Source organism: Electrophorus electricus, chromosome 18, assembly GCF_041902795.1.
Source record: "Electrophorus electricus isolate QZ-2024a chromosome 18, ASM4190279v1, whole genome shotgun sequence".
Classification (NCBI taxonomy): Eukaryota; Metazoa; Chordata; class Actinopteri; order Gymnotiformes; family Gymnotidae; genus Electrophorus; species Electrophorus electricus.
Window position 1 is genome coordinate 16,067,563 of NC_137514.1, and position 11,859 is coordinate 16,079,421.

The window sequence follows — 11,859 nt, forward strand, 5'->3', positions numbered from 1 at the left end:
TCCACGTTCGGTGTGGTTTCATTTTTTCCTTTTGTTTTACCTGATCCGAGATCCAACTGTCCTGCACACGGGCCCGTTGTTGTTAGAGTATGGTTGTTCACCCAGTAGACTGTCTGTTATCACCTAGCTGGCCTGGGCTCGAGCCCACCTTACAATATTCTGCCTAACAGTCAATGGTCAGTTAGTGGTGAGGTACTTCTCACAAGAAAAATATTGGTTTCTGTGCTTGGTTTGTTAACCTGCAGCCTAGCTCAGGAAGGATGGTCTGTGGAGGTCAGCCTGTAGCCTAAGCTTGTGCACCAGCTCTCTTGATCGCTTTTGCTTCCTTTCGCTACGGCGCCTCTGATGCCTCGCACGTGGGATGATGGTTATTTCACTAGGCTCGTCAGGAAGCAGAATCTCCAGTGTTGGAGTTCAGGCATTCAAGGGTGTAATCCTGACATCGGTTCCTGATTTTGAACAGTTCGGCATATCCATAATGTAAATGTTTGTTGAGTGCTTGAACAGGACTTGAGGAGACAAGACTACCTACCTGGGACTAATCAAGCTTCATTTGTGGTGAAAAAACACCATAGGCTATTCTACAGTATAAAAAAAAGGGAGGAAAGATATGCAGATGGCCATTGTGATGTGTTTCATGTATGGTAATTGTATGAATGGTTTTTCTGTCATTTCCTTCTGTACACTGCCACCTAGTGGTTGATTTGAGTGTAGTTAATGGAGAAGGATGTTGCTAAAAACCTGTTTCATTCTGAAGAGAAAAGAAGCCTCCATTGCGGTTTAGCAATTTCTTAATACTCTGAGCCATGACTTTCATACTGTATTAGATTAGACGCTGTGTTCAGCAGTTTGTCACAGTATAGTAAATTTCATAGTGAACTTTTAATGATGTAACATTGGCTTATATATATTAAGTATTGACACAGATCCATGCCACAAAAGGCTATTAATGACTTATGACCTTTTAGTTTAGATGAAATCTGCCCAAGTTTGGCTTTTGAAAAGCAGTACAGACTTTTCTGTCCTAGCACATAGATGGTGGAATAAACTTCCTCTGGCTCTCCAGTCAGATTTAAGTTCTTAAACACTGATTAGACATCTGTATTTGCAAGGACTTGTGTACTAATGGTGTGTTTTATATAAGGCTTATGATGGCATTAAATGTTTTAGTCATTTAACAGGTTTTGTGCCTCCCTACCAGTAGCCTCTGTCTGGCTGTGGTGGCATCCACATGGACTTTTGTTTGCATTTCTGTTGCACATGTTCTATGTTTTGGTTTTATACCTTGCTCCACACAGGTGGTGTTGAGTCTTGTTTGCTGTGTCACTCATGTATCATTTATGTTGCTCCTTTATGCTATTGATATGGTCGGTTATTGATCAGATCATTAGGTTGACTTTTTAGTTCCTTTTTGGGCATACTTATGTTTTATAAAAACCATTCAGACTTGCATTTGTCTCCTTTTTGCATTTTCTTCACATTTGACAACTCCAAAACAGTGTAGTCAAGATGGACTAAAAAGTATCCCTCTGATGAAACTTTGACCTGGTCAAGGTAGAATTTCTCTCACACCTGGGCTAAGGACAGGTCCCTGGACCCCTATGGCACCATGATGTTGAGCAACAAAGGTCATTTATAGCATCTTACAACACTGGCTTGGCTTTCTGCAGCTTAGGTGTCATAAAACCCAGACTGGAATGTGGAAAGCTCTTACCAGCCTGGTTATACTTCAAAGAACTGTAACAATAAAATGCCATCAGACTCAAAACCTTATTAGGACAACTAACTTTTCCAACCAACTGCTTAATGTAAACAAATTGTTAACCACTCCTAGTTGTGTTTACTATAGATCTTATTTTAACCAATTGGACAATATATTAAAATCTGTAGTTTGTAACTTCTAGGAAATGGAAAAGAATATAGGTTGATTATTCAGTTGCTCCACACATCCTAGGGTTTGTTTTATGAACATCATTCAAGACCGGGAGGTAGAAAATGGTGCAAAATGTATGATTTTCTTTGTTTAATTGATTTGAGGTGGGTCCTATCTCCTCCTGCATTCTTATATTTCCAACAGGAATTCCTTTCCCCCATTGTGAACGCAAAGGCTTTGGAATATGCATGAACCAGGCATGCCCTGTCCCACAACATATACCTGAAAAGTTCTACCCCCTATACAACCCCCCCAAAGAGAAATCAAGACTCTCATTTTTCTTTGAACAAAGTCAATATCCTCTCACTAAGCAGACTTGAATCTCATGTCTTAGTTTATTTAGTTTTTGTTAGTTTACTCATTTCTTATTGTTTTTCTTTTTGGATTTTGTTCATCACAGCTTATATCAAACTCCTCTGGCTGTGTTGATTAAGGTGGAGTTCCATTGTACTTCACTGGCCTTCATCTCTCATGCACTGATGGATTGTCCATTTTCCACAGCATTGCTCATTCATCAGAACCACTCGGATGTTTTTACATGGTCGAGGCAGCGAATCGTAAGATCAGGTATTTCCATTTTTTACCTTACCAATTGGTATGAATAGTAACTTTATTGTTTATACATATAATTAGGTCAGTATACTCTTTCCTCTCATCTGTGATACAGCCTCCTCAATCCTATAATTAATTCTCCTTCTGGCACAATGATGTCCCTTTTTTCTACTGAGTCTTCTGTTATACTTTTAGTCATGCTCTTTCACCACGAATCTCATTTTATTAATCAGTTTGTTGGTCTTTGTTTGATCAGTAAAATGCCCAGTTGGTCATTTCCACAGGTTGCTTAAAAAAAACTAAAAATAAAACAAAACAAAACCCCTTTTTTTAAAAAAACTTTTCATTCTCTTTTCTTTATTAGCCTAGTTAGCTACTCTTTATCCACCATGAATCCTTTGTTAATTTTGGCTTGGTTGCATTATGATTGTTATATTGATTCTAGTGAACTCGATACTTCTGGTCATTAGTAGAACCATGGTCAATGATTGTCATGCATATTTTCCTATCTCTGCTTATTCAATAAACATACCTTAGTTATGTCTGTGAGCCAAGAATGATATTGTAATGTTTGGTAAATGAGAATCACCTATCAAATTGGTGACTTTCATGGGTTAAGACTGAATTATTGATCATTAATAAATAGTTAAAATTATTACTGCGATGATTCATTGCAAACAGGATGCGGGGAAGAGGCACGATTAAACTGACATTTATTGCACACACGATTACTACATAAAACAACACTCGCGCTCTGTACACCTTAAACACCAACAACACCTACTACAACACAAGAGACATGTATGCACTCAAGACGATTGCACAAAACACAGAACAGGTGGACGACACAAGAGGGCGTGGTAACACAGACGAACATGACGACAGTTACAGGAACACACACTAACTGGGACGGACACAGACACTGAGGTGAACAAAGTGACAGGCATGTTTAACGTAATGGGGACAGGCACTACCCCACACAAATTAGTGGGGGGGGGACCCCAGCTGTCAGCTGGGTCAGAGGCCAACCAACCTGGGGGGGGAGTGTTCATCGCTGGCTCCATTGGCGGCGGCTTTCCTCACCCTGGGTGCATGCGTGGAGGGAAACACACTGGCTGTGTGCGGTTAAGGTACTTGAATTGTAATTCGAAGAGTGCCGGTTCAAGCCCCACCACTGCCAAGTTGCCGCTGTTGGGCCCTTGAGCAAGGCCCTTAACCCTCAATTGCTCAAGCTGTACTCGCTCATAATTGTAAGTCACTTTGGATAAAAGCATCAGCTAAATGCCATTACCCGGTGCCGCTGCCATTTTGCCTACCCGAGGCTTAGGCATAGGTCCTTGCCCTAGGGGGAGGAGTGTCATCCTCTGCCAACGATGCTGCCTCTCCATCAGTCACCTGAGGCTGCTTACTTGTGCCCTGGGCAGAGCCTTAGATGGAGCTTTGGGGCTCGTCCTCCTCAGAAGGTGACACAAGAGGTGGCAACACAAACAAACACACATGAAGACTCTACCCTACAAATTTAACAATGTTCTCCCCTAAATTCCAATGTATTGTGTTTTTCACAAAGTTTAGTTGTGTGTGTGTGTGTGTGCGTAGAGACAACGAGTCAGATGCATGGGTGTTTGCTGTTTGTGTTTGAGTGGTAAGTGAAACAAATTCCTTTTTCAAGCACTGATGGGAAAAAAAAAAAGCAGTTGAACCTGAAGCCTGAGATTCATCTGTCCCAAGAGATGACAGATGACAGGTTTTCCAGCATTACAGGAAAAGTGGCCTCTTGCATGGTAAACTGGATTACAATTATCATGTTTGTCACCAGCTTTCCCTCTTTGGTTTCAGCAACATGAATAGAGCTAAAATAGTGTATTAAAAATAAGTGAAAATGTGCAAGTTTTTGTACATTTATAGTTTTAACTAAAATGATATTGCCACCTAACCTTAAATATATGTTTAGTTTCTAAAAGTCCAATGTAGCAGCTTCCTTATATTCACATTATCCCTCTGTATAAGGGGAATACACATTCTCAAAAATACATGTTCTCAAATACACAAATAAGCAATAGTACATTACATATACATTACATTTATGGAATTTAGCTTATCCAGAGCAACTTACAAAAGTGTTTTGTCATTTACTCTAGATAGTCAAGTTTGATGGACTTCTCGGCGCTTTGCCGAGGCCCGCGAGGAGCCCCGGCGGGGCAGATCCGAGGACCTCATTAAACCATCCAATTGGTAGTAGCGACGGGCGGTGTGTATGAAGGGCAGGAACTTAATCAACGCAAGCTTATGACCCGCGCTTACTGGGAATTCCTCGTTCATGGGGAATAATTGCAATCCCCAGTCTCCATCGCGAATGGGGTTCAGCGGATTACCCGCACCTCTCAGTGTACGGTAGACACACGCTGATCCAACCATTGTGGCACGTGTGCAGCCCTGGACATCTAAGGGTTTCACAGACCTGTTATTGCTCCATCTCGCATGGCTGAACGCCACTTGTCCCTCTAAGAAGTTGGATGCCGACCGCAGAGGGTCGTGTAACTATTTAGCTTGCCAGAGTCTCGTTCATTATCGGAATTAATCAGACAAATTGCTCCACCAACTATGAACGGCCATGCACCACCACCCACAGAATAGAGAAAGGGCTATCAATCTGTCAATCCTTTCCGTGTCCTCACGCTGCTCGGTGAGTCATGGGAATAACGCCACCGGATTGTGGTTTGGCATAGTTTATGGTCAGAACTATGACGGTATCTGATCATCTTCGAACCTCTGACTTTCATTCATGATTATTGAAAACATTCTTGGCAAATGCTTTTGCTTTCATCCGTCTTGCCCCAGTCCAAGAATTTCACCTCTAGTGCCACAATACAAATGCCCCCGGCCGTCCCTCTTAATTATGGCCCTGGTTTAGGAAACCCACAAAATAGAACGCGAGTCCTATTCCATTATTCCTAGCTCATTATTCCCTGCCGGAGCCCTGACCGCCGACACCCCTCCCGCAGCGGAAGGCGGCTCCGACAGATAGGAATAGTGACCCTCAGACAGGAACAGCCCCGGGATGGACCCGGGGCTGCAATGTGCGTTCGAAATGTTGATCAATGTGTCCTGCAATTCACATTAGTTCTCACAGTTGGCTGCGTTCTTCATCGACGCACAAGCCAAGTAATCCACCGCTAAGAGTTCTACTCCTATTTTAGGCTCAGTTAGGCCTTTCACCATGACAAAAACACAGGTTTGAGGTTACACAAACAAGTCAGGTGCCCCCATCTGCAACTGTTGAAATGAGCATGGGGTTGCACTTTCCCACGTGCCCCACATCACAGACGGGTCAGTCTTTAAACTGCAGCTCTCCATGTCTGCCCCATCCACGCGAAAGGGGGAAACTCACCCTAGGTACCTGCTAGGGTCCCCCTGAGACTCTCTGGAGAGAAGCAGGGGAACGGGTCGGCAGACGAACACAGGAGGACCATAACCTGTCCCACGAAGAGCAGCACTCGCACCCCTTAACGGGAACGTCCACTTGTCAGCAAGTAGGGACGGGGAGAGTGACAAAGGACACAGAAATAGGAAAACCCCTCGCGTGGACAGAGGCAGAGGCTGTGTGAGTGAGAAGGAGGGTGGGACGGACCCATGATCCCTGTTTTCGCAGGTGCTCTTCTACCGGCATGAGAGGAGAAACCAGCTTTTGCCTGACAAGCAGGGATGGCGAGTTTTTTGAACGACGCGTCTCACGCGTGGACCCAGAGACTACCGGGGTGGGGGAGGACAACACACGGAAGAGGCAGAGGAAGAGGTGGGAGGGACTAGGCTCCTCCTTTATGCCTTCTGTCCAGCCTGACCTACAACCGATCGCGTGTACCCCAAACCCTTTCGAACCTGGGCCTGATGGGGGACGGCGAAGTCGAGATGGGGAGGAGGCACGCCGGGCAGCGCTACCCGTTAATGATCCTTTCGCAGGTTCACCTACGAAAACCTTGTTAAGACTTTTACTTCCTCTAGATAGTTCACAACATCCCGAAACAAGTATAATATGCTTCATCTTGAATACATCCTAGTCAGTCAATACATTAGAATTCAAGATACCATTGAACTAGAATACAGGTATTGAAATACAGGGGATCAATGCTGATGCCTAGAAGTGCAAAATACATAAGCTCTATCTCAGACAACAATCAGTGCTATAAACAATATGTACTAGTTAACATAGGAGCAGTAAACATCAGTGCAATAAACAATACTCTACAATAAATACTAGAGTTTTAGTTAGTCAACATAGGAGCAGTGTCAGTGGTCATTTAAATAATCCACAAATAGATGAGTTTGAAGACTGCAAGGAACTCTGCTGTCTGGACAGCAAGCAGAGGTTCGTTCCACCATCTAGGATCCAGAGTAGAGAGTTTTGATGCTTGTCTTCCATGAGACTTGAAGCATGGTATTTCAAGCTGAACTGTACTTGAAGTTGGGAAGTACTCAAGTAATGGCTCAGGCTTTGACCATTGACATCATGTATGGAGGGGCTGGTCCATTTTTTGGCTTTGTAGGCAATTATCAAGGTTTTAAATCTGATGCAGGCAGCTACTGGAACGAGTAATTGGGTATCATCAGCATAGCATTTGTTATGGTTAAAATAACTTATCTTGTTTCATATTTTCCATACAGATATGACTTTTCCTTCTCTTTTCACTAATTTTTGTTTTTCACTGGTGTGTGCAGGACACCAAATTTCATTTTATAGTCATTTTACAATTAAGTTATAGTTGGCATGCATCTGAAAAGCCTCAAATGAGATGTGCATGTGCACCTGTCAGTGTTAATCCCATTAAATCATTTATGGGTTTCCCATTTTCTCATGATGATGATTTTTACATGATTTTACATGATGATCAGGACAATTGCCTTTTTCGAATGAAAACATTTAAAAAAGATAAAAGCTAAACAAATCATATTTACCTCAGTGAAAATATGCAAGTGAGGAATAAAGCGTATATGCTTTTAATGCTATTTTGTTTCTTAATCAAAGCTTTCAAATATATATGAAGTGGGTTCACCCCCATTCATTTCTAGTGCAACCTCTGTGATTTTTCTCAACATGGAACATAAAAGAAAAAGAATGAAAAAAGAGAAAACCGTCACTTTTGGCACCTCCTAGCATCCATATTGTCATGGTTACCTTGTCTGTGTCACAAACACGCCTCTTGCTACTGGTCACGTGGTATGGCCCGCTGCGTGCAGTGGGATTCACATTATTTGTAACTACGCCCTCCTTGATAGCACACACCTGCACATTACAGCCTTGTGTATTTGTTTTGCTTCTGTGTTTCGTTATATATGTTTTTGTTTCCGATTCTGGATTTACCCATAATAAAGCTCTCTCTTCGCTCCGTATGTGCCTGCCTCATAACCGCTCATCTTTACAAGAAGACTTTATAAAAGAAATAAAATTGTGTAAAGTCACTGAAAAAAAACAAAGTGCTGTTTTGTAAAGCTTAGTTCCACAAATGCAGAGAAAATAAGAAATGGACAACATTTAAATGCCTACTGCATTCTCAGAATGCTTAATTTCTTAGTTCCTAGAATTAGTTACAATATAGCCAGGGGGAAGAGCATTTTCCAATAAAACACCACCAATTCTGCAAGCTAGTTGCATTTTGCATTTACACACTGTGTTGTAAAACAGTAGTACCATAAAGAGGCAAAAGCACATGAGGGTAATATCACAGAATGCTTCCCCCGCCACGAGTCACATGGTATGGCCTGCGTGTGCAGGGGACTTTGTTGCCACGCCCTCCATGATGGCACGCACCTGCACAGGGTTAATGTTGAGTGTATGTCAGTTTGGTGTCAAATGTTTTAACAAAATGATTGTTTGATGCCTCTTATTGTATAAAAAAAAAAAAAGAGAATAATATTATTATTCTGTAACACCTACGGGTTAATAACACATTTTATTGAAGTCTTGATTTTGATTTTACTATTGATGCAGTGATGGGTAACATGACTCCAGGTGCCCTCCATGATGGCACGCACCTGCATGGGGTTAATGTTGAGTGTATGTCAGTTTGGTGTCGAATATTAGTGTCAATGAGTGTGTAGCTACTGTTAATGTAACCCAGTGTTTCTCATTTTATGTTGTCGTTGTTACTGTTTATTCTGTTTGTGTATTCCTGTCTATTAGTGTTATTATGTGTGAGTGCCATGAGTATCCTTTGTTTTACATCATTACATGTTTCACACCGTCAAGGGAGCATGTACGTCCTGCTCAATGCCCTGTGGCACTCAGGCCGTAATAGGTAAAGCAACCAGAAACACAAAGTAACAGGCAGACTCAGGTTGATGCATGACAAACAATAGCTAGAAAGGCTCTGAAGCTCAGAAACTTTATCCAAAGCAGAAACAAAACTTTGCAACAGGGTGCATAAACAGGGAAAACAGATAGGGAAATGAGGAACAGATGAACAGGTGTACACAGTCAATATTCAGATGCGCTGGAAAAGTGCCTAGTTGTGAGAAGTGAGGCTGGTGAAGAGTGTTGGATATTGTAATGCATCTTACACAGCAAAAGTGTCCATGCCAGCATGCAGTAAAAGACTAGTACATTTGGCATTGAATTTACAAGCTCTTATTATGAAAGGTACATAATTTATTGTTTTAATGAATTTACCCTTGGTTTCAAATTGCATACTCTTTGTGTAAAGGCTCAAAAAAGTAAATATGTATCAAACTGATTCTATAAACATCCTTTCTGTCCATGCGTTAGTGTGGCTTCTGTTCTGAGGTTGCTGTAATTCTCCCACTCACTCTCCACTGTAACCTTTCACTTAATAAAGTTTACCTAATAATGTGAATTAGGTGTTACAGACCCCGTAGCCAGATCCTGGGCATGCCGCTGCTGCCTGCTGATTTCACTGCCTAGCCCACATTGTTCTGCGGGGTTGGGCCACCCTCAGGGTAAAACCCTAAAACTGCCCAAAGGGTTATCTAACCAGCCCTGCAGGCTGGCAACAATGTAATAAACAGTGCTCCAACAGGGTATGATTAGAGCTTACTGGGAATGCCGAAACTCATAGAACAGGTGCCTAAACCACAAACATTGAGCCACATGCTACATTACATCAAAGACCGACAAACATACGACAACACACGAGACATATATATATATACACACACTCAAGATGATTACAGACAACAAGGATCAGGTGGACAACACAAGAGGGAGTGGCACTACCGACTAACACACACACACACCGAGATGTTTGAGGAGGAGGGAGGGGCCGTATCATGACAGAACCCCCCCCTCAAGGGCATGACTCCCGGCATGCCAGCCTAACGGGCTGCAGACCCGAGACCAACGCCAAACGGCAAGGCCAGAGGATCGGGCAGTCCACCATGGGCCGAGCGCAAGCAGGTGTACGGAGGGGAATACTGGGACTAGGACAAACACAGATACAGGAACGCACACTGTGAGGGAAAATGCTTAATGCTTGCTTAAAGGAGGAAGTAAGGAATATGTGACCTCTAAGTGACCTTTGCCCTCAATTTGACCAGTCTGCAAGAAAGGCGAATAGAGAAGTCATGGAGTATGAGAGTTATCGCTTAACTGTTGCTGGGCAGGGGTGCAGCAGCAGGGAGTATCAACTTGTTTTTAGCAGGAAAGAATGTTCAAGGACGGTTGGGAGGTCTGGCACCTGGAGTCATGAGATTAGCTCATGAGAGAACAACGGGGAATGGTGGCGGTGTATGAACTCATGTGAGAGAGAAGTTTGAGGCTTCTCCCCCTCGATGCATAAGGGACAGAACCAATAAAGCTCACTCATCTGCACATCTGGCTCGAGTCCTATTGATTTTTCCTCCACAATTTGGCATAGTTGGCAGGATTGCACAGCTCTGTACCCTGCAACTGAGAGGGAGACATCCGTGAGGAAAAAAGATAAATATCCTCATCTCCTAAACCCCATATCTGAAGGCAGAAAGGAGTTCCAGAGGCAGGATCCGGATTGCTGCAATCGACCGTAGAATGAACCAAGGGTAAGGCGGATCCAGCGGCTGTTGTAGGGAGGTCTGGGACCTTGAGGGTCTGGGACCCGGCGCAGTGTGACGACACTGGAGCAAAATGTGTAGACTCCAAAAGGTGGACTATAAGGAAACAGTGGCACCGGAGTCCCCTCCCGTCGACAGACACGAGTGGTCAAGAGTCGACTCTGACGAGTCACGGATCAGGGCCACTTGGGAAAGTTTGGTTTAGTATGGAGGATGACAGTGTCAGCGTTGTGCAGATGACTGAAGCCAACTGATGTAGAGTAAATAGTAAATAACTTTCCAATATTGGTATGAAATTGATTGTTTGATGCCTCTGATTATGTAGAAAAAAAAAAAGAGAGAGAGAATATTATTATTCTGTAACACCAACGGGTTAATAACACATTTTATTGATGTCTTGATTTTGATTTTACTATTGATGCAGTGATGGGTAACATGACTCCAGGTGCCCTCCATGATGGCATGCACCTGCACGGCGTTAATGTTGAGTGTATGTCAGTTGGGTGTCGAATGTTAGTGTCAATGAGTGTGTAGCTACTGTTAATGTAACCCAGTGTTTGTCATTTTATGTTGTCGTTGTTACTGTTTATTCTGTTTGTGTATTCCTGTCTATTAGTGTTATTATGTGTGAGTGCCATGAGTATCCTTTGTTTTACATCATTACATGTTTCACACCGTCAAGGGAGCATGTACGTCCTGCTCAATGCCCTATGGCACTCAGGCCGTAATAGATAAAGCAACCAGAAACATGAAGTAACAGGCAGACTCAGGTTGATGCATGACAAACAATAACTAGAAAGGCTCTGAAGCTCAGAAACTTTATCCAAAGCAGAAACAAAACTTTGCAACAGGGTGCATAAATAGGGAAAACAGATAGGGAAATGAGAAACAGATGAACAGGTGTACACAGTCAATATTCAGATGCGCTGGAACAGTGCCTAGTTGTGAGAAGTGAGGCTGGTGAAGAGTGTTGGATATTGTAATGCATCTTACACAGCAAAAGTGTCCATGCCAGCATGCAGCAAAAGACTAGTACATTTGGCATTGAATTTACAAGGTCTTATTATGAAAGGTACATAATTTATTGTTTTAATGAATTTACCCTTGGTTTCAAACTGCACACTCTTTGTGTAAAGGCTCAAAAAAGTAAATATGTATCAAACTGATTCTATAAACATCCTTTCTGTCCATGCGTTAGTGTGGCTTCTGTTCTGAGGTTGCTGTAATTCTCCCACTCACTCTCCACTGTAACCTTTCACTTAATAAAGTTTACCTAATAATGTGAATTAGGTGTGACAGACCCCGTAGCCAGATCCTGGGCATGCCGCTGCTACCTG

At 42.7% G+C, this 11,859-nt stretch overlaps 1 non-coding gene across 1 annotated transcript; it reads right to left on the reverse strand.

The window, feature by feature from the left end:
• Positions 1–5,516: 5,516 nt before the first annotated feature.
• Positions 5,517–5,667, reverse strand: LOC118242779 (5.8S ribosomal RNA). The gene has a single exon (XR_004777033.1). It is a non-coding gene; the product is annotated as a 5.8S ribosomal RNA (ribosomal RNA).
• Between the last annotated feature and the right edge of the window lie 6,192 nt (positions 5,668–11,859).